Genomic DNA, 25,452 nt, shown 5'->3' on the forward strand with positions numbered 1-25,452 from the left:
TTTATGTCTTCTCTTATGACAGATCTGCAGCCCCTCACTTTTCTGAGCCAATGGAAGGCTTTGTTAATAAGTGGTTCCTGGGGTTCTCTAGGCATAGGTGGGAGTTTTGGTACACCTGCCATGTATATGTCCCAGTTATTTTCTTGCTCTCCTAATGATCGTAGTGCTGTTTTGGTTGGTTTTAGCATATTTGGAAACTGACGCATGCACTGAGGATTGTTTTGTTTTATGCCCATTGCTGGATCCCTTACTATCAACTTGCCATCTGTGGATTATTGCTGTATGGTCTTGCTTTCGTGGGGAGCCTACACAACTCCATACCCATTCTAACGCCCTCCCCTGTCCATGGCTGATTTGTAGTGCCAGATAATATATCTGCATCGCTGGAGCTCCCCGGGGTCACTTTATTACTAGGACAGTAGAGAGTGGTTGCCTCTTTTAATGGGGGGAAGTTTAGAGGCAAGGGTCAATACTATGGTTCTCAGTTTGTCGACCTTTTCATTAATGACCTTTTTTAAGTTACTCATATATGCCTTTAATCAAGCTATCTGATCTTGGATAAGCGCTATCAGGTCATTTGGGGGGCCTCCTCTATCTCTTGCAAACTGTGTACTAGTATGGACGATGTGGGTGTGATGCTAGTTGCTTGTGTCTCTTCCAAGGAACCTAACGCTTCAAAGCGGTTGGATCATTCAATCGTTATTGCTAATGCCGCGGTAGGAGGATCAGCTAGATTACTGGCTGTAGTTACTTCCTGTTATTTAGAAGTGATCTGTCATCTTCACGGCTCGCATCTCGTCACAAGATGTGAGCCGTGAAAATAACAGATCGCTACAAATAGATAGAGTACAGAACCCCTGTAGTCGGCCGCCCGCGCAAACACAGGGATACTTTTTCCTTTAAATTGCATGCCCCTACAACAATTGCTACTAAATTAAGCCAGTACCTTCCCGAGTGCCCGAGTTCGGATTACCTTGACCTGATATTTTTCTGAAGCTTATTGCTAAATAGACAGGACATTGCGATCCTTTACTTCCGCCCACTGTTGCATATTCACGGACCGGATGACAGATTGAGGCCCTCAACTCCAGTGGCCTTTCATTCCATTAAAGCCCAATGGCTACGTTGTGGCAATTATAGTGAATGGTGTGACGGCTTCCTGATGAAGGCATTCCCGCTGAAACGCACATAGTGTAATTACACCGTCAGCCATATCAAATTTAGGCCATTCACATTATGAGCTAAACTGATATTGTATCATGGTTCAATGAATCAATATCTCTTGTCTTCAGTCATATGTATCCATGATTTGTAGACTGAACAGGATTACATGGACCGCTTGATTAAATAACTAGTCCATCAAATGTATTTATGATCTATCTCATGAATGTCTAGGACACTGCTTATGTAAATAATGTATCATGATGTTCACAATTGTACATTTTTAAATACTGTACATAAAACATAAAAAATTATTTTGTGATAAAAAATACTTGAAGCCTCCTTAGTCATTAGATGAATTGTAGTTCGATTGTTTATCACGTGTTAGTTTAAATATTGTCTGCCAGCACATTTACATTATTTGTTTCTTGCTCAAGTTTGTTTCTAAATAATTCGATTTTTCCCTGCGCTTGGCAAGTCATCTTGTATGCAAGGGCCCCTGTATTCCAAACTGTAGTTACTCCCTGTCCATCTTTAGTTTTGTCTACGGGACTTTAGTCTATATCCCTGGCTGAGTTTACTTGCCCGGATAATCCCGATCTCTGGTTTATTAAAGAAGGATTTAATGTTCCTCCTCCCCTTTGGCTTATCTTTTGCCTTGGTCACCTTTGTTGCCTTTGCTACCTTTGTTGATAGAATCCACTCTACTTCCTCCAGTAGGACGTCTATGTCATCTAGTGTGCAATTCTCTGCTGCATGTCTGGGTTGTGTTTTAGCTTTCCCAACCTCTGGGGACTTCCCTGTTGCCTTTCGTTTCAGCTTGATTAACCCAAGTTCCCTTGTGATATACCTTGTTATCTCCTTTCCCAATCAGGTTCCTCTCTTTTAAGATGGTCTAACTGATAGCATGTCTTCAGCTAAGTAAATACACAGGGATACCATTACCTATGGCAATCCCTTTGATTTAGATCTAAACGATATAAGAAGACGGGATAGTGGTTGTCCCTTTTACCCCGCCCCAAGGTGTCCAATACCAGCCAAGACTTTAAATTAACTATGAGTAGCAGACTACCTGCAGTAAAGGGTACTGAAACAATCAATGTAAAATAGTCACTGGAATGTGTGATATTCGCTCCCAAGACGTCATTTGGAGTTTTAGTTCACATACCAGTTTTCCCCTTTCACGGTGACCAGCAAAGGTGGAACAGGACGGGAAGTGAGGAGTCCCCAGGTGTATAATACGTACGCTCACACCGTGAGTCTTCCCACTAAGGTCCCTTGATCTATCCTGCAGGTTAGCCCCCTACCACAGCAGAGAGCACACTGCTTAAGACCATCAGTTGCCAAGAATCATATTGTGAATTGCTTGATGATTGATAACTGATGATATGAAACCACAATTAAATACAGATTTGAATCATAGTGTGGATGACTTGGCAGTATGATAGCTGACTGTGTAGTAACACTGCGCACGTTTCGGCATAAATGCCTTCATCAGAAGCCGTCGCATCAATATCTGAAAGAGGATACAAAAACGGATAGGCTACATGTAGAGTATGCCCACAACATATTCATATTTTGAATATCAAGGAAATCGTCCCCTTGTAACAAAAGCACACGCAGCAGCAGTGTTCCCGCCAGCATTCCCCCCCACTCCTCCCCTTCTCCCTCCTCCTCCCTCCCGTGCCGGTCAGACCTAATTGCCTAGGTTGTTTTGCGATCCCATTCCGGTCTTGCTGTTCAAGGTGGGGCATGTCAACTGGTGTAGCTGTTCCTTGTGGGGGAGAGGCGGGTTGAACTTAGGAATGGTCTATCTCCATGAGCCATATGGGGGGCTTGCACGCAGTGGTTGGCTGGCGGCTTAATGCTTCTTGCCGCATCAGCATCAATACCAGCAGCAGTAGCATTACCAGCAGCAGTAGCAGTACCAGCAGCACGCTACAAGCAAGACAAAGCTGAAAGCTGAAGCAGAGGCTTTCGGCGGAACCTACTTTTTCAACTTGTTTAGTCCACACGACCTAAGTACGAATCGAGCAAGGTCCACCTGGATAACAGTGGAATAGTGTCCAGTAGCTATTATTGCTTATATCTACCACAAGCATGGATGAGCAACAGCTGCCTAAAACTTAACTCAGAGAAGACAGAGGTCCTCATCCTCGGACCCTCCCCCACTGCATGGGACAGCTCCTGGTGGCCCCCTGCCCTCGGACACCCACCCACCCCGACGGACCATGACCGGAACCTCAGCATCATCCTAGATCCTCCTTCACCTTGACCCACCAGATCATCGCTGTCGCCTCCACCTGTTTCAACTCCCTCTGCATACTCTGCAAGACCTTCAAGTGGATCCTCCAAATGCAGAAAGACTGTCACCCACGCACTTATAACCAGCAGAATGGACTACGGCAATGCCCACTACGCCGGAAGCAACAAAACCCTGCTACACAAGCTCCAAATCATACAGAACGCCGCAGCCAGACTTGGAACCCCACGACACAAGCACATGACCCAGCACCTACATGACCTCCACTGGCTCTCCATCGAGAAGAGAGTAACCTTCAAGCTACTCACCCATGCCTACAAATCCCTCCACAACATCGAACCCAAATACCTCAACAAAAGAGTCTCCTTCCACGTGCCCAAAAGGAACCTCCGCTCCGCTGACCTTGCCCTGACAGGGATCCACGCGTCAGCAGAACCAGAGCAGGTGGAAAAGCGTTCTCCTACGTCACAGCAAAGACCTGGAACAAGCTCCCAGTCAACATAAGACGCTCCCCCACCATGCACACCTTCAGGAGGAGCCTCAAGACCTGGCTCTTTGACTGATATGGAGCTGCAAACCCTCCCCCACAGTGCCTTGAGACCCTCACAGGTGAGTAGCGAGCTCTACAAACCCCCTGATTGATTGATTGATTGACCACCTCAAACCAGGGACACACAAGAAACAACATCAGAGCTAAGTTGAATCAAGGATCCATTCAATTACATTTGAGATCTACAAATGAGATCTGGCAGGACCAGATCAAGTACCTCGGTCATACCCATACGTAAGAAACGGCAACGTACAACAACCAGGTTGAAAGGGGGTAGCAGCACAAGTGGTCTAAGCAGTGTGACTACTGGAGAGATCTCTGTCAGAACAGAACACAAAGAAGTCAAATCGCTGCATAAGATCTTAAATTTCTTTAACATTCTTCCACCACAGAAAGCAAAATTAAGAAATCTGAAAGAAGTGAGGCTTCTACAAATACAACAGCAACAGAGCCGTTAGTGGTAATAAAGATACTTCACACCAAGACTAAAGTAGAAGTGGACCTGCATGGCGGAAGCGAGGGCCATGGCTCCAGACAACATTCAGATGTAAGCCCAAAAGTTTCAACACAAATAGATCTATTATCCAATACAGACACTCGGGCAGCTGCCAAAGGAACAGAGTATGAAGCAAGTAACCATACTTGGTCTTCAACCCCGAGAGAGCAACTGAAGGCAATAACCGTATAACAGCATTCTTGATTGAGAGGAAGGCCTTCTCCATAAGCCTAATTTGAAGACTTAATGAAAAAGAGACCTTGCCCACTGTGTGGGCAGTTGAAGCAGTGATCTCTAAAACAACAGGTCAATATGGTTATATAAATAAGACCAAGATGAGAGCGACCCAGTTGGGAAATGTCTCCATGGTTCCTGCTTAACCTATCATTGCTCCAAGAAGGTAAAGCAGAGACAAGTCCTTTCAGCCCGTCATACGCAGGCCCAGGGTGGTCAGCAATTTTAAACACTATACAAGCAATAGTAAATGCACGTAACTACCACTCGGATAAATTGGACATACAAGTTGACTTATTGAACAAACTTGCAGTCTATGTGGCAGGAACGGACAAAAGACTCACACAACTCAATAATCTTATACTACGGGTGCAATCTGACACAGCCAGCAAGCCTGTCCATTTTGCCTGTTCACCAATATTGGATAAACCTTGCGGGAAATTATACGAGATCTACTGACAGAAGTAAAGTCAAAGCCCACACCAGAGAAGGAAGATCAGCCACCTCACAATAATATAGAAATGAATCAAATACAACAGGCAAGTAAGGACTGCAACATGGAAGAACCCCAAACCCTGCCCGGCCAACCCAAAACACAGTTGAATGAAGTTATGATGGCAGCAGAACTACACCAAACAAAGAGAACTAATGCCATAACCTTCTAGCCAGACCCCTATTTAGCAGAGGCAGCACAAAATGAAGGTTGAGTGGCAGAGGTAGTTAAGACAGATAAACATAAAACTTGTATAAACATCCATTCTGGTACAAAGTAAGATTGGAGATACACTGCAAACCACAGATAAACTGTTCTCAGAAGGGTGTCCAGGTAGGGAGCCCACTGAAATAAATAATGGAACTTCGACAAAGAAAAAACGTTGCCTCAGCAAATAAGAAAGAGGTTGAGCAAAGCCAAAAATAAAGGTTTATGAAGGACAAATGTACACCACAATAAAAATAATTATCCAGTCTTTAACCTCTTCAGTGCCCATGACGAGATAGTCTCGTCATGGAGCACGGTTGCGCTGTGCCCATGACGAGACTATCTCGTCATGAACCCCGCCCGCTAATGTAACGCCCGGCACAGGGCGGGGAAAGGGCGTGGCACTGAAGGGGTTAACCATTTAAGTGTGGTTGTTGACCATTGGCCGACACTGGTAAGGTTCATGAAGGCCCCTCTGGTGCAGAGCACCAGGGGGATTTCTTTAATATTTTTTTAACTTGTCTTCTCAGGAAGAGCTCCACAAGCACCTAAAGTGTTTTTTTTTTTAGAAAAATGCTGCACCACTTGTGTGGTTGGGCCTAGTGACTGCAACAACAATGCATCAAACCAAGGTCAAAAGGAGCCCCAACGCAAGGGCTTCAATTAACCTTGGTTTGCTTTGTTCCTGTCGTGGGCACTAGGCCCACTCACACAAGTGGGGCAGCGTTTTTATTGCCACAAGTGGGGTAATTCCTGGTGTTAGGAATTCTGTGGATTCCTGTAGATTCCGTTAGTTTCCCTCACAGCAATATAAGGAAAATGAGTAATTTCAGGCAAAGTTTGAGGGTTGCATGGCATTGTGGGTAAAAAAACTTTATGCCAAGCACACAAGGCACTTCATCCTGGACGCTCCAGTTCCCTACTTTCCAAAAATGTGCAGGTTTGCTGGGTTTCCCTAGGTGCTACCAGAGTTAGGGCCATGGGCGACTGGCGTTCATGGGTAAAAGGGAGGTTGCCCTGCCACCCTCCGGGGAGAGGCAAGAATAAGGAAATAAACACAGAGCAGCTGAAAATAAATCACTGCTCTGAGAGAGTCTGCTGAAACTCTTGGTTGAACTCCAATGAACTTTGCAGATGTCCAACAGTGCAAATGCCAGCCCGGCTGGGTTTTCTTTGATCTGCAAGTACAAGCTACAGCAGTGACTTCACAGGGAAGGAAAGCTGAATTACAAAGCAAGTGACCCGGTTGCTTTTGCTTTGAGGTGCATAAACAGTGGGCCTTGGAGGAGTCACAAAACTCCATGCACTTCAATGACAGGCCAATGAGACAAGGAGGGAGTGGGTGGCAACAATTTGTAGGCCATCACAGAGGTGAAGGCTAAAGGAGAGGTGCAGGGCGCTGCTCTCCTGGCAGAAACACGTGTTTAGTACTGCATTTGGTTTCACTTTGAAAAAACAACTATGGAGCTGAGAACTCCTTATCTCGATTATGGAGGCCTAAGATAGTGAAGTAACCAGCTGCTGACAGCAATTGCATTTATGGACTAAGAGGTAAGTGTGCAGTTAAGCTTCTGCTTGCATCAAGTAACAGTGGGGTGGGGTTTTTGATGGGCCCTGGTCTGTCTGCAGCTCGGGCTTGCAATTAACTTGGGAGGGTGAGTGAGTGAAAGGAAGGAAAGATGGAATGATGGAAGGATAAATGCATGGATGAATGAGTGAAAGGATGGATGGAAGGATGGAAGAGTGAAAGGCAGGTATGGTGTGGAAGGGATGGTGAGTGGATGGATGGAGTGAAAGGATGGGTTGATGGTAGAATGAGTGAAAGGATGGATGGATGAGTGGAAGGGTAAATTGATGGATGAGTGGATGGATGGATGGAGTGATGGAGTGATAGTATGGATGGATGAACGAAAGGATGAATGAGTGAAAGTATGTATATAAAGATGGATAAGTAAAACAATGGATTGATGAGTGAAAGGGAGGGTAGATTGATGTCTGGATGAAAGGATGAATGGATGAGTGAAAGGATGAATTGATGGTTGGATGAACAGATGGATGAGTGAGTGAGTAAAAGGATGGATGGCTGAGTGAAAGGGTAAATGGCGGGGTGGATGAATGGATTGATGGATGGGACGAAGGATGGATGAGTGTAAGGATGGATGGCTGAGTGAAAGGGTGGCTAGATGGATGAGCCAAAGGGAGGATGGTGGATGGATGGAGTAAAAGGATGACTAGATAAAGCGGAAGGGTTGATGGATGGATGATTGAATTGATGGATGGATAAAAAGGGGTGGATAAGTGAAATGATGGAAGAATGAGTGGATGGATTGGTTTGATGGTTGGGTGTCCCTTGACCAGTGGCGGCTCTCCTTTATGGGCTCCACAGCTACACTACACCTTCCTTCTTTAATGGTCCATTTTCATCATATCAAGAGTGAATAATTATTCACTCTTGATATAATAAAAATAAAATGCAAACCCGCTTCGAGCCCTGCAATGGAGACAGCTAGTGACATTGTTTGATTGCTGACACGGGTGCATGAAGGTGCCTGCACCATCCCAGCACTGTGAGCATGTCTGTGTGACTATGTATGTGAGTTAAAGTGAGGGCAGGTCAGTGAAGGAGTAAGTGAGTAAGACTGAGTGACAGTAAGGACCAGTATGTGTGAGAATGAATGTGAGTGAGTGAGGGAGAATGACAGTAAGTGTTCCTGAGTTCTACTGTGTGTGACACTGAGTCAGAGTAATACTGAGTAATTCAGAATGAGAGAGAATGAGTGAGACTGAGTGAGACAGAGTGGGCCAGAGCAGAATGCGTGAGACTGTGTGAATTATTGAGACCAAGTAGACTGAGTTAATCAGAGTGAGACAATAAACTTAGGGCCATATTCTCAAGGAGCTATCGCCGAGTGAACGGCACTTTAGAGCAGCCAAAGTCGCGATAAATGTATCACCCCATTCACAAGCTGGTGCTAACAGCCCATAGCACCAGTTTACCTGTGATAGCAGCCACAAAAAACATCGCCACAGATGACCCCGGCAACTATCGCTAATGAGATGCAGAGTAGGCGTTTGCGTGCAAAAAGCCACGACAACACCACTCCACAACATTCTCAACGACCAGCCAGATCGCCGATAAGATTACAAAACATGCGATAAGGTGCGTTAACAGCAGAAAATTAGCACCTGCTCTGACCTGGTGCAAAGTCGGACAACAACTGGCAACAGACAAGGGAGCACAGCCCAGAGCCAAACATGAAGAACAACAGATGCACCCGGGCAACTGGTCATGCAGCCCAGAGCCCCAACAGGGCAAGAACACCCGTCGCCACCACCCCCAGCCCCCCCGATCCCCATTGCCCCCCACCCGGACCCACACTGAGGCAGCACAGACAAAGACAGCGACTGCTGAAAATGCACCAACCTCACAGACCCAACACCTGGGAACGTCATTGCCCACCACAGGCTCAGAAGACAACCATCCTACGCATCCTGACCACCATTGCCCACAGGCCAACGGTACCAACACAGCGAACAACCAACATCCCTCCCCAGACAAAGCTGCTGGCTGTGCCGCACCTATTGGCCTCTGGGACCTGCCAACCAACAACCGCCAGAGTCCGAGCAGTCTCACAGCCAGCCACATCCAAGCCCCCCCAACTGTCTTGGATGCCATCATCAGCTTGGTACCCACACTGCGCAGGAACAGTTGGAGACCAAGTAAGGCGTCAAAGCCATAGCTGGATTCCCTCACATGTCAGGGGGCAATTGAATGCACACATGTCCTACTTGTGCCCTCTGGTGACACTGCACATAATATCCGCAACTGAAAGCACACGCATAGTTGACCACCTGGGAATCTCCACCAACCTCCACGCCAACCACCCATTCCAAGTGCATGAGTCCTACATCTTCCGACAGCCCATCATCACCCAGCGCTTCCTGGATGGCACCTACGTAAATGCACTTCTCGTTGGCAAGTACCAAATGAACACGCCACACACCTCAACTCCACAACCAGGCAACTCACAACACTGGGAATGCACACATCACAAACTCACATACAACATGCCAAACACCATGCCCACCCACCAGACACGACAGTACAACTTACTCTGGCAACCTGGGCCAGCCATGCACATAAGCCATCAACTGCATGGCACCTCAGGCACACGATAGCAGATTGCCGGAAGAAGTGGGGACCAGGCGTGTGCGAAGAAGGCAACTGACCGAAGAATGGCAAAGTACACAATGCCAAGTGTGGTGTAGAAGCGATGGCCAGACTGCAGTATGCAGACCACACACATATCCATGTCGACATACACCGCTGGTGTATGGAGTGCAGTGGGCGCAACCATGTCACCCCAGTCAGTGGGGAAGATCCCAGAAATGTAGCTTGTTACGTCCCCCCTGTAAGCGTGAGCGGAGTGGGCTGGCCCGGCGTACGCCGGGCACGCGTAGGGATGTGAATAAAAAGCACGTTGCTCTGGGCGTGGTCCTCTTCCGGAATGCCCAACGACTCTGCCAGGGTGGCGCCCCTCACCCCGCCACGAGGCCGACGCCGTCGCCGTGAGCGGTGTTGCCTGAGTTCCTGTGCACCTGCTGCACCCCGGGCCGCAGGGCCCCATACCAGTCCTGCCAGGCCCAGCGCACCCAGGCCTCAATGCACACCTGCCGACACCGGCGTGTGTCGATGAGGGCCCACCACATGCAGGTGCAAGCTCTAAGCCAGAGTGCCGCGAACCTGGCAGCCTACTCAGGCCATCACGGCCTCCGCAACACCGGCCCGCTGTACTCCCTTCTCGTTGAGGTACTCCACCTGCATGCACAGCGGAAAAGTAGGTCACACATTTGGAACTGAGTCTTGATTACACTATGGCAGAGAACATCAATTATGGCAGATTTCATCTCACTATACCCACTTTGATCTGGTGACACCAAGTCTGTGCATAGCAGTCCATCCACAGGTGTCCGTGGGACTTGAGTTGTCAATGGCAGAGTACATATCATTGTACGCAAGGAGAGGTGTAAGAGGATGACGCGTTTCAGTCCAGCAGGTAAAAGGATCATCGTTACGGAGGTGATCGAACACCTCCAACAACTGCCCTGGTGTCACTAACTCTGTGCATCGCGAGCCAATGACACGTGGCCGTGGGCCACTACTGGCAGCTGCCTCCGGCCTACACTGCGGTCGAGTAGGTCACACAGTTGGAACTGAGTCTTGATCACACTATGGCCGAGAACATCAAGTATGGCAGATTCAACTCTCTATACTCTCTTTGATGTGGTGACACCAAGTCTGTGCCTGACATCCCAACCACACGTGTCTGTGGGCCTTTGAAGACTATGCCGGCGGCCTACACTGCGGTCCAGCAGGCCTCACGCCAATCCAATCCAGTACGTACCAGGGAGCACACGTCATCGTCACTGAACACCCGATCAGCTCTGGTGCTTTTGCCTCCATCAACCACAATTCACCCACAAATGTCATGTCAACGTCGTGTGTTAGAGTTCCAGGAGGAGCTCGCTTGCCCGCGCTGACCGCTGCCTCAGGCTTCTACTGCAGTCGAGTAGGTCCCACTATTCGAATTCAGTCTTGATTTATTTATGGCTGACTTGATGTCATTGTGCAGGCCTCAACGCAGACTGCATCCTCTTTCAGCCCCGGTGCCACTAAGTCTGTTCCCCGAGAGCCATGGACACTTTCTGGTTAAACTTTGGTGGCGACTGAGTCCATGGACATGGGGTTGTCGTCGCCATCATGTCGGTGATACTGACTTTGTGGCTAAAATGATGCCGTGGCATTCCACTCCTCCATTTGCTGCTTCCGGACAGCTTCCACCCTCTGCATAGTGCCCTGGAGGACACCTTCCACTGTCCCCCGCAACCCTCCGCCACATACACCTCGAACATTGATGAGGACCCGCCCAGCCTGCGTGGCCCATCTGACTGCACCGCAAGTCACCGTCCCGTGGCGGGGATCCTGTGCCGGCTGCAGTGCATCCAGGGCCACTAACTCTGTGCTGGTCAGGTCTGGGACCCCTTCTTCTGAGATGTTGGATGGCCTCTGAGGCGATGGCCTTGGGGTCATCAACGCCATGTGTCTGTGGCCATGTGCTGTCCGCTGCCCCCGGCCTGAAATGCGGCCCACCGGGGTTCACACATCAAATCGAGCCCTGACCGGCCCTGACATCGCATCACCGCAGGAGGCACACGCCATCACCGCCAGCACCAACTCCAACCGCCAACCGCCAGTGCTGAAATGGTCGTACTGGCAGACTGACCGAGTTGCCCCCACCTGTCGTGGATGCCATCTTCTGACTGATCCCCTGCTCAGCACTCCAGGTGCCAGTAGCTCTGTGCACTATGAATCATCTTCCATTACTGTTTTGGGTATGTGCTCTGGAGAGCTCACGCAGCAATGTCACCTCAGACAGTGTGGGAGATCTGGGACGGCGATGAGGAAGATGATGCAGGTGTGACACCCCCCCACTTCTGATTGTATGTTGGGTGACCTCTGTACTTGCTCCGGCTCCCTCCATGTTGCTCAGCAGTTGACTCTGTTATGCAGGTGTTTTCTGTTTCCATTGCACTGGTGTTCTCTGTCCATGTTGTTGCCAGCACCAAGCACTCCCTGAAGGCTGCCTTATACTCACCCCACACACATCCAGCACAGGCGTCACTGTACATGTGGGGCTGCCAATAAAGGGGCCGGGCGCACGTGTCCATAGCCAGTTCAACATAATATCTGCATGTGTCCCTGTCGTCTTGTTGTATGCATGAGGGCCCGGGGCCCTGGGACATTACAATGTACTGTTGTTAGAATCGGGGTTCTCTGGTTGGCACAGGTAGGTACTTGTGACAAGCAGGGAACCTTTCCTCTAGTCAGGGTAAGGGGTTACACTACTAAAACAACCCCTGCTCACCCTCTAGGTAGCTTGGCGCGAGCAGACAAGGCTTATCTCAGAGCGTTATAGGTTAAGCATTTGTGAACACATACAGTAACCAAGTGACAACACTACAAATGGACAACACACAGGTATTTATATTAAAAATAAGGATCCTTTATATAGGATTATCACAAGACCATTAAACGATTAAAAAAATACACAATATGGTTGCTTAGTTGGTAGAAGATTGCTTAGTTTCTCTTAAGTTCTTAAATGCGACACTTTAAGTCAATGTACATTAGATGCGACACGCAGGGCAACGAAAGTGTTGCAGCGATGCAGATGCGTTGAATTTCTTGGTGCAAAAGAAATAAAGACGGGATCTTCCAGATGTGTTACGCTTCTCCGATGTTGCGAGAAGACTCGACTCGATGCGTCAGCTACAGCGGCGTCACCCTTGACGAGATGCGACAACAGCGGCCTTGGCAGCGGCACTCTTCTCCGACGTTGCGAGACGCTTCCGCTCGATGCGATGCTGCAGCGGCGACACCCCTTCTGCGAGATGCGACGACAACGGCTCCGACGGAGGCACGCTTCTCCGTGGATGCGAGGCGCTTTTCTGGATGCGGTGCAATGCGACAACTACGATGGCTGCGATGGCGACACGCTTCCTCCTCGATGCGAGACTCTTCTCTCGATGCGGTGCAATGCGACAGCTAAGATGGCTGCGATGGCGACACGCTTCTTCGGTGTTGCGAGACACTTCCGGAATGATGCGAGTCGCTTCTGCCCGATGCGATGCTGCAGCGGCGACACTCTCTGCGAGATGCGACGGCTTCTCTTCCTTGCATCGCACTTCCTGCACCTTGCGACATGCAGTCCCTCAGAAGGCCCAACAACAGCAGCAGGCACTTCCAAAAGACTCTGGGGAGCAGGGGGTGAAGTCCACTGGTCATGCGACTTCGTTCAGGAGGCAAGCTCAGTTCAAGCCCTTGGAGATCTTTTTAAAGCACAAGTTGAAGCAAAGTCTTTAGTAGTCTTTCTCCTCTCCTTCAGCAGCAAGGCAACCACTGCAGGCCAATCCCCCAGGTCAGGGACAGTACTCCTCCTACAGCTTTCCCAGTTCCTTCTCCTCTGGCAGAGGTTCTTCTTGTTTCAGCAGGATCTGATTTCTTGGGAGCAGGGTCCCAATACTTATATCCCTAATTCCTTTGTTCCTCTGGGGTTGAGGGGCCTTTGCCCAGTCCAAACCAGTTCTTGAGCACTCTGTTGACATGACTCTGCCTTTCTATTCAGGGTCTAGGGCAGAGCCATCAGCCGCTCCGCAGGAGGTGGAGCCAGCATTGTGGTAGCAGTGCACAACCCTATTCAGAGCCCAGGTGTACTCCTCCCACCCATCTGACTGCCAATCTTCCTATTCACCACCAGGCTACCTAGCCCTGCCCCTCTGGGTTTCCCCAGCCCTGTCACTCACACAACCAGACAGGCAGATACACATCATAGCAGAGGCGGGCTGAAATGGACAGGCAAGCAGATACCAACTTTCTAAAAGTGGTATTTGCAAACACAGAATATTAAAATAAACTTTACTAAAAGATGTATTTTATTATTCTGAGTTCAGGCATACTAAACTCGAATTTCTACCATGTTCCCTGGGTCTGTTAGGATCATAGAATGTAACAATTCTAACAGCCCATTCTGGCCTATGGAGAACAGGTAGCCTTACAATAGTGAAAAACGAAAATGGCTGTAATTCACTATTAGGACATGCCACACACATCAGGGCTTGTCCTACCTTATGCTTACAATGCATCTTGCCCTTGGGCCTAACATAGGGGTGACTAATATGAAGTTAAGGGAAGGTTTAGGGACTGGCAAGTATGTGCACTTACCCAGTCAGTATGACAGTACCAGACTGCACACAGGTTCTGCAATGGCAGACCTTAGATACATTTTACCAGGCTGCTTCTGTGGGTGGCACAACCAGTGCTGCAAGCCCACCAGCAGCATTTGTATTTACAAGCCCTGGGCACTCCTGGTGCACTTTACTGGGGTCTGACAGTAAACCAAATAAGCCAATCATGGAATCCAACCAACATATACATTTTACATAGGGAGAGCACATGCACTTCAGCACTGAACAGCAGTGGTAAAGTGCCCAGAGTCATAAAACAGCCAACAACATGTCAGAAAAAATGCAGGAGGAAGGCAAAAAGTTTAGGGATGACCCTGCAAAAAAGGGCCAAGTCCAACACTACCCCCTTCCAGCCAAAACGCAGGACAGACCAATCACCACCGTGATGGTCTTCCCTGCTTGGGGCGATAGAACAAGGACCTGGCCCGCAACTGCAGGGGCAGACTCCAGTTCTACGCCAATCTGAACCTATTGGAATCCCTCTGTGCATACTCTCAGGGCCCACCAAGCCAATCCCTGGGGAACCCTTCTCCTCACCTGTGGACACCACCTGTGCAGCCCCTAACCTTAACTGGCTCACTGGTGTGTCCCAACAGACGGACAGCAAAATGCTACAGTGGCCACTGACAATAGTCAGGGATGAGACCCAGGCCGTATGCCTCTCAGGGCTCTCAAACCTCTGTGGCGCCAGGGAGCGGGGTGCAGTAGCCCCAGGTGCTTGGCACCCTTTGTCCATTCTCCCTCCTGTCAGGTCAGGTATGACATCCTGGCACTGACCCACCAGCCCCAGGCCTGTACCCGGCGGCTGGACCAAAGACTGGGGTGGCCACTCCCACACCCGGTCCTCCTCCTTGGGGCTCTGTACCCTCCCACTTGGAGTGGTACCCCCTTCCAGAATTGCCAGGGCACCTGTGGCAGGTGTCCTGCGCAATTCGCCCACCAGTTCAGGGGTTCTATCCTGCAACTGGGCGTCCAGGTCAGGGGGGACACCCTGAACCTGGCCCTTCAACCTAGGGTCTAAACCCTTCAGTTGAGCGGGGGTCAGAGGCGAGGACTCCCTCCCTCTGCACCCCCTTCCAGATAGCTGTACCCTCCCACCTGGAGAGGTACACCAAGAAGACAGACTGGTAGGGACACTGATTACAGATGTCCCTCCCTCCAGGTCAGACAATACCTGAACCTGGCTCTCCAACCTAGGGTCTAAACCCTCAGGCTGCACCGGGGTCGGAGGCGAGGACTCCCTGCCTCTGCACCCCCTTCCAGAGTACTGCACCCTCCCAACTGGAGTGGTGCCCCTAGAAGCAACATGGGTCAGGACACTGATTACAGTTGTCCCACCCTCCAGGTCAGACAACACCAGAACCTGGCTTCCCAACCCTGGGGCCAACCCATGCGGTTGAACGCTTGCCTGGCACACCAGGACTTCCCGGGGAGCACGCATGCCCCCCCCTGAGGGAGACAAATAACTCCTGTGTCGTGTCACAGTCTGCCTGGTGCAGATCTCCCAACCCCTGTCCATCTGACAGTGCGCGAAGATCCCCCAGGACAGAAGTGGTGTCACCCTGGTCATTCACTGGTGACGCAGCCCTTCTGGCTGGCCCCTGACCCACTGGTTCTTCCACTAGGGGCTCCTTCCCCCTCTCACCCCTCACTCTGGACTTCTGCACCCTCCCAACTGGAGCGGTACTGCCAGACACCAGAACTGATGGAGGCCTGCTTACAGACACTCCCCGTTCACCAGACACTAGGGGAGGCACAACGGGCAGCCCCTCAGGACAGACTAGGCTCCCCACCTGGTGTTCCCTTAAAGAACCATCCAGGCTCTGAGACTGAGGTTGGACACTACCGGGACATAACCCATTCTCACTCCTTCCCCTTAAAGACAGGACGTGAGGCCCTACACCCCTCTCACTACTCCAGGACCTAGTTGGGCTACTCTGAGCCACTTCCACCACGCTGGGTTTGAAGATACCTGAACCACTGCTCTGGGGATCACTCCCCAATGCCTTTCCAGACCCTCTGGACTCCACCAAAAGGTCTGCCTCCAATGTGAGCTCCCTGCGGTCAGAGAACTCACTCTCCCACAGGTGTTGGCATAGCTCTGGAAAACAGGGACTTACAATATGCTCTCCCACAATTGGATCACACAGCCCCCTAGCAGGGTTAACCAAACTATCCTTCACCTCACCATCCAGTGCCTCACACACGTACTCCACACCACTCTCCTGAGACTGGCAAGACAGTATCTGACTGTCTTTGTCACACAACCCACACTCTTCTGGGCGGTCTTCACACTCACATACCAGGACTTCAATTTTGGGGGAACCCCTCTCCCTGCACCTCTCATCTAGAGTCAGTAGAGTGTCCCTCCCACTACTAGGACCATGAACCCCTGCGCCAGTTACCCTATCCCTCTCAGGGACACTGCGCACTACTGGAGCTACCTCATGTTCTTGAACCTCCTGGTGTATGTTAACCCCCTTCTTCAAGTCAGGTGCCATGTCTCTGGGTGTGTGTACTATTCTATCTGCACTAGAAAATTCAATATTGCTGCCACCATCTGAGCTGGATTCCTCCTCCCACTCAGCAAAGCTCAATCTCTGAGCTACACACATTTCTTGTTGCTGGACTGAGACACTCATGATCTCAAGCCTCTCGAGCTCTAAGTCAAGATTCCTCATGATCAACTCATGCTCCATTTCCATTTTTCTCTCTTCCAGAGCCAGCTTTTTGCTTTCTAGCTCCAGTTGCCGATGTAACTTGAGCTTTGCCATCTCCATTTCGTGCATCCTACCCTCTCTTCTATCTGCCAGCTCCTCTGGAGATATACTTTTCCTAGAAACACTGCTACCAGCAGGGGAAGGGCTTCTCCTTCCTCTTGAGCCCACTGGCCCATTCAGTTGCTCATCTGCATTATCATCATCATTGGCCTTCCTTGCTTCTACCCAGGCCCTCAGCGCCTTGTAGAGCTGTGTCTTGTTTTTACTAGGCCTGGGCAAACATTTTGTTCCATTCGCGGAAATTGCGATAATTTGACACTTTCGCGTTCCACAGAGAGCGCAAAAATGTCAAAATTTCCGCTTTCCGCAGCTTGGCGATAATTTTTTTCTTGCTCGCGCTGTAAATTAATACATTCTCGCGCGCGCGCGATCGCCTTACCTGAATCCCTGCGTTCGCCGACAAGTTTTCTTGATCCGGTCGCGTTCTCCATGAGATGTTGGATTGTTTTTAGCCATTTGCGCTGTCTCGCGACAGTTCGCGCCCGCAGTGACGTCATGCGTCGCGCGATCACGTCTTTCTTCTCGCGATCATGCACCGCGAGACCACTCAAAACAAGATGGCCGCGCCCGCGAGCAACCACATGGGTAAGTTGGCGACCCGCAACCATGCAGAAAATCTCGCGAACATGCGGGAAAAAAAATTCCGCATCTTCGCGATATTTCCGCTTGTTTGCGATAATTTTAAACATTTTCGCGATAATTTGCGAAAGTGGATTTCGCAAATTCCGCCCACCCCTAGTTTTTACATCCAGTTGTAGAAACATTAAACTTCTTGCAAAAGAATTTCAGCTGTGATAACTTGTAGCTGTCTAGTTTCTCTTCTTCCCATTCAAATTCTGTATAGACAGAGACTATGGATGCTGCTTTCTCCACCATGGTAAAGCTTGGCAGTGCTCAAAAATAGACAGTTCCAAAAAGAAATCTACCAACAAGTGTTGGTTGCGTTAAGGTCTGCACTCACTAAGTAGTGTTCACCAATCACTGTACATGAGTCACAAATGCAAGTCCAGAATCCCACCGCTGCCACAAATGTTAGAATCCGGGTTCTCTGGTTGGCACAGGTAGGTACTTGTGACAAGCAGGGAACCTTTCCTCTAGTCAGGGTAAGGGGTTACACTACCAAAACAACCCCTGCTCACCCTCTAGGTAGCTTGGCGCGAGCAGACAAGGCTTATCTCAGAGCTTTATAGGTTAAGCATTTGTGAACACATACAGTAACCAAGTGACAACACTACAAATGGACACCACACAGGTATTTATATTAAAAATAAGGATTGTTTCTATAGGATTATCACAAGACTATTAAACGATTAAAAAAATACACAATACGGTTGCTTAGTTGGTAGAAGATTGCTTAGTTTCTCTTAAGTTCTTAAATGCGACACTTTAAGTCAATGTACCTTAGATGCAACACGCAGGGCAACGAAAGTGTTGCAGCGATGCAGATGCGTTGAATTTCTTGGTGCAAAAGAAATAAAGACGGGATCTTCCAGATGCGTTACGCTTCTCCGATGTTGCGAGAAGACTCGACTCGATGCGTCAGCTACAGCGGCGTCACCCTTGACGAGATGCGACGACAGCGGCCTTGGCAGCGGCACTCTTCTCCGACGTTGCGAGACGCTTCCGCTCGATGCGATGCTGCAGCGGCGACACCCCTTCTGCGAGATGCGACGACAACGGCTCCGACGGAGGCACGCTTCTCCGTGGATGCGAGGCGCTTTTCTGGATGCGGTGCAATGCGACAACTACGATGGCTGTGATGGCGACACGCTTCCTCCTCGATGCGAGACTCTTCTCTCGATGCGGTGCAATGCGACAGCTAAGATGGCTGCGATGGCGACACGCTTCTTCGGTGTTGCGAGACACTTCCGGAATGATGCGATTCGCTTCTGCTCGATGCGATGCTGCAGCGGCGACACTCTCTGCTAGATGCGACGGCTTCTCTTCCTTGCATCGCGCTTCCAGCACCTTGCGACATGCAGTCCCTCAGAAGGCCCAACAACAGCAGCAGGCACTTCCAAAAGACTCTGGGGAGCTGGGGGTGAAGTCCACTGGTCCTGGGACTTCGTTCAGGGGCAAGCTCAGTTCAAGCCCTTGGAGATCTTTTTAAAGCACAAGTTGAAGCAAAGTCTTTAGTAGTCTTTCTCCTCTCCTTCAGCAACAAGGCAACCACTGCAGGCCAATCCCCCAGGTCAGGGACAGTACTCCTCCTACAGCTTTCCCAGTTCCTTCTCCTCTGGCAGAGGTTCTTCTTGTTTCAGCAGGATCTGATTTCTTGGGAGCAGGGTCCCAATACTTATACCCCTAATTCCTTTGTTCCTCTGGGGTTGAGGGGCCTTTGCCCAGTCCAAACCAGTTCTTGAGCACTCTGTTGACATGACTCTGCCTTTCTATTCAGGGTGTAGGGCAGAGCCATCAGCCGCTCCGCAGGAGGTGGAGCCAGCATTGTGGTAGCAGAGCACAACCCTATTCAGAGCCCAGGTGTACTCCTCCCACCCATCTGACTGCCAATCTTCCTATTCACCACCAGGCTACCTAGCCCTGCCCCTCTGGGTTTCCCCAGCCCTGTCACTCACACAACCAGACAGGCAGATACACATCGTAGCAGAGGTGGGCTGAAATGGTCAGGCAAGCAGATACCAACTTTCTAAAAGTGGTATTTGCAAACACAGAATATTAAAATAAACTTTACTAAAAGATGTATTTTATTATTCTGAGTTCAGGCATACTAAACTTGAATTTCTACCATGTTCCCTGGGTCTGTTAGGATCATAGAATGTAACAATTCTAACAGCCCATTCTGGCCTATGGAGAACAGGTAGCCTTACAATAGTGAAAAACGAAAATGGCTGTAATTCACTATTAGGACATGCCACACACATCAGGGCTTGTCCTACCTTATGCTTACAATGCACCCTGCCCTTGGGCCTACCATAGGGGTGACTAATATGAAGTTAAGGGAAGGTTTAGGGACTGGCAAGTGTGTGCACCCAGTCAGCATGACAGTACCAGACTGCACGCAGGTTCTGCAATGGCAGACCTTAGATACATTTTACCAGGCCGCATCTGTGGGTGGCACAACCAGTGCTGCAAGCCCACCAGCAGCATTTGTATTTACAAGCCCTGGGCACTCCTGGTGCACTTTACTGGGGTCTGACAGTAAACCAAATAAGCCAATCATGGAATCCAACCAACATATACATTTTACATAGGGAGAGCATATGCACTTTAGCACTGAACAGCAGTGGTAAAGTGCCCAGAGTCATAAAACAGCCAACAACAGGTCAGCACAAATGCAGGAGGAAGGCAAAAAGTTTAGGGATGACCCTGCAAAAAAGGGCCAAGTCCAACAGCTGTGTACAGCTGATGCAGACATATCACCGCAGGCAGCGGGTTAGAGCTTGGACATGTAGCTTTGTCGTCACCCACACAATTCATAAGGGCAGTGGACTGTGCCGTCGTACGCAGAGCCAACGTGGGTGTGTGACTGATATGTGCGTGGCATGCCACTGGGCGTGGTTCTGTACTGGGAATGTGCATCTGCATGTGTCTCTATGGCAGTGTGGGTCTCCTTTGTGGGGGTAGGTGGTCCCTGAAGGGTAATAGACACCCACGTATGTGATCTAGTTTGCCTTCCATGGGTTCAGAACACACCTCCACCTGTTGGACCACCTCCTTTTGGCGTTCTGACTCCTGGCATTGGGGTACCATGTGTGGGTCGGTGAAGTGTTGTGAGCCTGCTTTGCTTGCGGGTGCTTCATGCTGTGTGGTCTGTTGAAGGGGCTGGGTTCTCCTCTTAGTAGCTTGGCTGCCCTGGTTTTGGTGGTGGGCTACGTGGGATGTCCATAGACTGTTGTAGGGCTTCGGTGTTGAAGGTGTGGTGGTCCTCTCCGGCATCACTGATATGTGGTCTTCTGTGCTCTGCTGGAGGTTTTGTGTGTCCCTCTGCAATGTGGAGGGGAGATGCATGTTGACATTGTGCTAACATGTGTGTTGGCGCATTGTTCTTGTTTACATGCAGACTGTATGACAATGTACATTGTGACTGTTTTGGAGGTGCAGGATTTTGATGCGGGACAGTGTACATTTGGACTGCATGACGGGTGCGAGGTTTTACGCATACATTTCCATTTCACAGTTTCCAGCTCTGTCAGATGTAGTGGGCCTGTTTCTGCGCGTGTTCGGAGCCAGTTGGGTCCTCTGTTCTGCAGGGTCGGGGTTGCACATTGTAACACATTGTGGTCAATGTGGATGTACTGTTATTGCTATGTGTGTGTGCTGCAGTGTGCCACGGGGATGAGGGACATGATCCAGGGTCATTGTGGGTGTGCAGTGTGCTCTTCTTATTTGTGCATGTGTGCCATTGGGCCCATCTCCCCCCGTCCCCCCAGTCGCTGGTCTTTACTCACCCTGTTGATGTTGTGTCAGGTCCTCCCGAGCAATGTCCGCACTCCCGACTCCTAGCACTGTCACCGCACTGTTGACTGTGGCCTCCGTTTCCTCCAGCTCCTCCTGTGGCGCAGGACGCCCACCTTCTGTCACTGTTGCTGCCTTCCTGTTGGCGGTGTCTTTGTGCCTGGTTTAGGTTTTCACGTCATGCCAGCGCCTCTTAGCCTCTCTATTGGCTTCCTTGACTCCACTGGTTTTCGCTGCTTTTTGTATCGCGATTGGCCTCATCGCAACTTTTTTGGCATTCGGGTTTTGCATTTTGGCAGCGTGGCGTTGATTTTAACGTGGTCAGTTGAGGTGTTATCTGGTGACTATTGCATGGTACCGCTGTGTTGTGAATACCTGGTTAACACGGCGTAAATTTCCCGCAATGGACTGCAATGTTGAGGGTTGCGTTAAGTAACGTTTGCGATGGTTATCACATGTTCTTGAGAATATACCCCTTAGTTGCAAGAAAGTATGAGAGAACCCTTCAAGAAAAAGCTCTTTGGAATTCGAGGATTACGCCCTCCACTTTTAAAGGTCACCAGCCGCCACTGGTTAGGGCCCAAAATCCAAAGCTACCTACTTTGCAAAAAACAGGTCAGCTTTGAGCAGAAAAATGTGATGTATCCATGCTGAATTTTGGGCCCTTTGCTGTCACACACACTAGGCCTACCCACACAAGTGAGGTACCATTTTTATCGGAAGACTTAGGAGAATGTTTGGTGCAAGGAAGTTTGTGGGTCCCGGTGGATTGCAGAGCTTTGCATCACATACGTGTGAGGAAAATGTATTTTTAGTCAAAGTTTGAGGTTTGCAAGGGATTCTGGGTAAATCAAAATGGTGAGCGACACACAAGTCACCCCACCCTGTATTCCTCCAGTGTTTAGTTTATTTAAAGTGCAGGTTTGCTAGGCTTCCTTATGTAGGCCCTGAGAAGGGGTGGGTGGAGTTTTTAATTCCGCCAATGGAATTGAAGGAATTTAGTAATCCTGCGTTACTCTTCTTATGCGGAATAATTAATACATTCCACTGCTCCACTGAGCAAGTGGAATGAATCATTCAGCAGCACTACAACTAACAAGTACCGGACTATATGTCACATAACTAGTTTTGAATGTAGGTGCGTGGAAGACTAGACATTGTCTTGTAAGTTATAATAGCCACAAAATATAGACTGGAACAGCCCATTACGCATGCGTACGTACAAAGTGTCTCTCCGATGAATGGACAGTCGTCACCTGTAATCAGATCCAGTGCTTTAAATGGGCCGGTACTCACCGGTACGGAGTACCTGCACTTTTATATTTCCCCCCCTAGAGTACAGGGACCTTTCCTCGGGAAAGGAGAGTACCGGTACTCATGACGGCCCGGTTTTGATGCGGTTGGTGCTGCGCTCCATCCTTGGCAGGTCTTTCTGCACGGCCTACAATGGGTTAAAGCACCTTTCAAACCGAGCTGAAGCCTGGGCTGCGCTGGTTCAAAAGCGCCAGGAGAGCAGCTCGCCTTCAATAGAACACAGAGCTGCGTGCACATCTCTGGAGTGAAAGGTCGAGTATCGCTGCAGGGTCCCTTTCAGAGGGGGTCTGAAGGTGACAAAAAACCCGATTGGCGCGAGCGTGGGACACATTGTTCAGGGACACAGCTTGTTAGTATGGCCATTGTTTTAAATGCGCGCAAATCTTCGCCCATCAACAATTTAAGAGAGGGATTTGCATGAAACAAAATCACGGCACTCTAGATTACATCAATGTATTCATACTTTAAATTTAAAAAAAACTGCAGCACTAGTACTGATTCGTCAGTGTGCCATTTATTGGAAAACATAGCCCCGCCCCCTTGCCTCACCACAAACTCCGCCCCAATCCACTACTTTCTTTTATGAGTACCTGCACTTATTTTTTTCCATTTAAAGCACTGATCAGATCACTTCATTTTGGGAAATGTGGAAGGGGCTTGTAGGCACCGTTTCAGCTGGCGGCGTCCATGCCTTGATCCGTGCCAGGCTCATGCAGACTAATTAGTCAGGAGGTTTAACCTGTTGAGTGCGCAGCCTCTTGCGATCCAGAGGAGCGGCACGTGAGACCCAACGGAGTGAATGTTTTGTGATTCCTCTTGTTTCAATGGAGCCCCTGTGGGGCATGCAGGGGTAGTGCTGCCAGTATCACCAGGGGACCTGGCCAGCTCTGGGAGTGCCTCAGACCGCAGGGGGGACTTGGTGTTCTGTGATATGCGGCTGTCCTATGTAGTAAGTGCCCCTGTGTTTTCTCTTTTCACTGACACTTGTTAAAGTTATGAGTCCCTTAGAGGAAACGGGGCTAGGGCCGATGTTGTCGGACAGTCACATACTTTGTTGCATTTCCTATCAGGCAGAATGGAAGGGTTTTGGGGAGAGGGGACACTGGTCCATACTGGGATTCAACTAAAATAATGCAGCAAGCACACATTTTTACGTTTTCGTGCATACTTTGCTTTCAGGCATGCATGCTGCACAAATCTGCCCTGTGGTTTACATTTTTAATATATGCTTTGGGGCAGTGACCTTGCCCACCTAGTGAACATCTAGCCCCTTTAATTGTGACGTGAGCTTCTGAGACATGTTCAACAGGCACTGCGTGCACTCCGCGCTGCCTTCAGCATCGCACACTCAAGTGTTTATAGCATGAACCATACACAACAGAAAGACCGACCCGAGGCAGCGGTTCGCCTCTGATCCTTCCTCTCACAACTGGGCTGGTTTGAACTAGCTGCTAACCCCGAGCTGTTCCTGCAGTTCAACCATGCCTGCTGCAGAGGCCAAGATAATGGTGAGGTGAAACAAGCATCCTGCGGAGTCCGGCACTGGCGAGCTATCTGTTACCCTGAGAGGTGAAACAAAGCACATGCGCCTCATGCAGCTGCCCTCGCCAGTAAGCCAGTCTGAAATGTTGTTGCACAAGTCCCGTAGCTCTGTGTGGGGAGGTAGTGTGCTAATGGTCGCCGCCATTAGAGCAGCACTCTTGCGCAAAGGAGTGAGCAGAACTCCTCACAGGTTTTATGTATCTCAGCCTGATTCCGTGGAGTAAAACTCCACGAGTGCCACCCACCACTATCCCTGAGTTACAGCCTAAAATCCACAGCTACCCACTTTGCAAAAAGAAGCCAGTTTTGAGTGGAAAAATGTGATGTAACCTTGTTGCATTTTGAGTTGTTTCCTGTTGCGTGCACTAGGCCTACCCACAAAAGTGAGGCACCATTTTTACGTAAGACTTAAGGGAATGCTGGGTGGAAGGACATTAGTGGCTCCCTGCAGATTCCAGAACTTTCCATCACAACAATTTGAGGAAAATGTATTTTTTTTAGTCAATGTTTGATCTTAGCAAAGGATTATGGGTAAAGAGCCACACAAGTCACCCCACCCTAAATTTCATTACAAGACCGGAGGCTACCATTATGCATATTTCTTTTAATGCAGACTCCAAGCCGCATACATCATAAAGCAAAAGTTCCAGAACGTTAACAATAATAAAAGGCATGAGATCAGTTGAAGGAAGAGTATAGATAGGGAGGGGAGTTATGGCCACAAAGGAGAGAGGGGTAGAGAAGAATATCAAGGCAACAAGAGCATTTAGAGAGACATAATCACATCGAGAAAGTAAGAAAAAGGCAGTATTATAAACAGTATTCAGTAGAAAGGCTCTGAAGACCTGGATCTTCAGCCTTCCCGACGATCTCACTAAAGCAGCCATCTAATCCCGCTCTGTTCCCAGACCGGCCATCAAGAACACTTAGCGCCAAGATGCTCCCTCCGGAGCGAACGCCGCGCTTTACAAATACCCCCACAAATACAAATACCCCCACAAATACAAACGTTATGGCAGAAATAAAAAACAGTTTTAAATGCTATCAAATTGAGTAAGAGTAGCGAGAAAATATAAAGGACTTATCTGCTTGGAGCCGCATTTAAAAGAGGCAGATTGCTATGGTCTCATGCCTTTTATTATTGTTAACGTTCTGGAACTTTTGCTTTATGATGTATGCGGCTTGGAGTCT

This window comes from Triturus cristatus, chromosome 1_2 (genome assembly GCF_964204655.1).
Source record: "Triturus cristatus chromosome 1_2, aTriCri1.1, whole genome shotgun sequence".
NCBI lineage: Eukaryota > Metazoa > Chordata > Amphibia > Caudata > Salamandridae > Triturus > Triturus cristatus.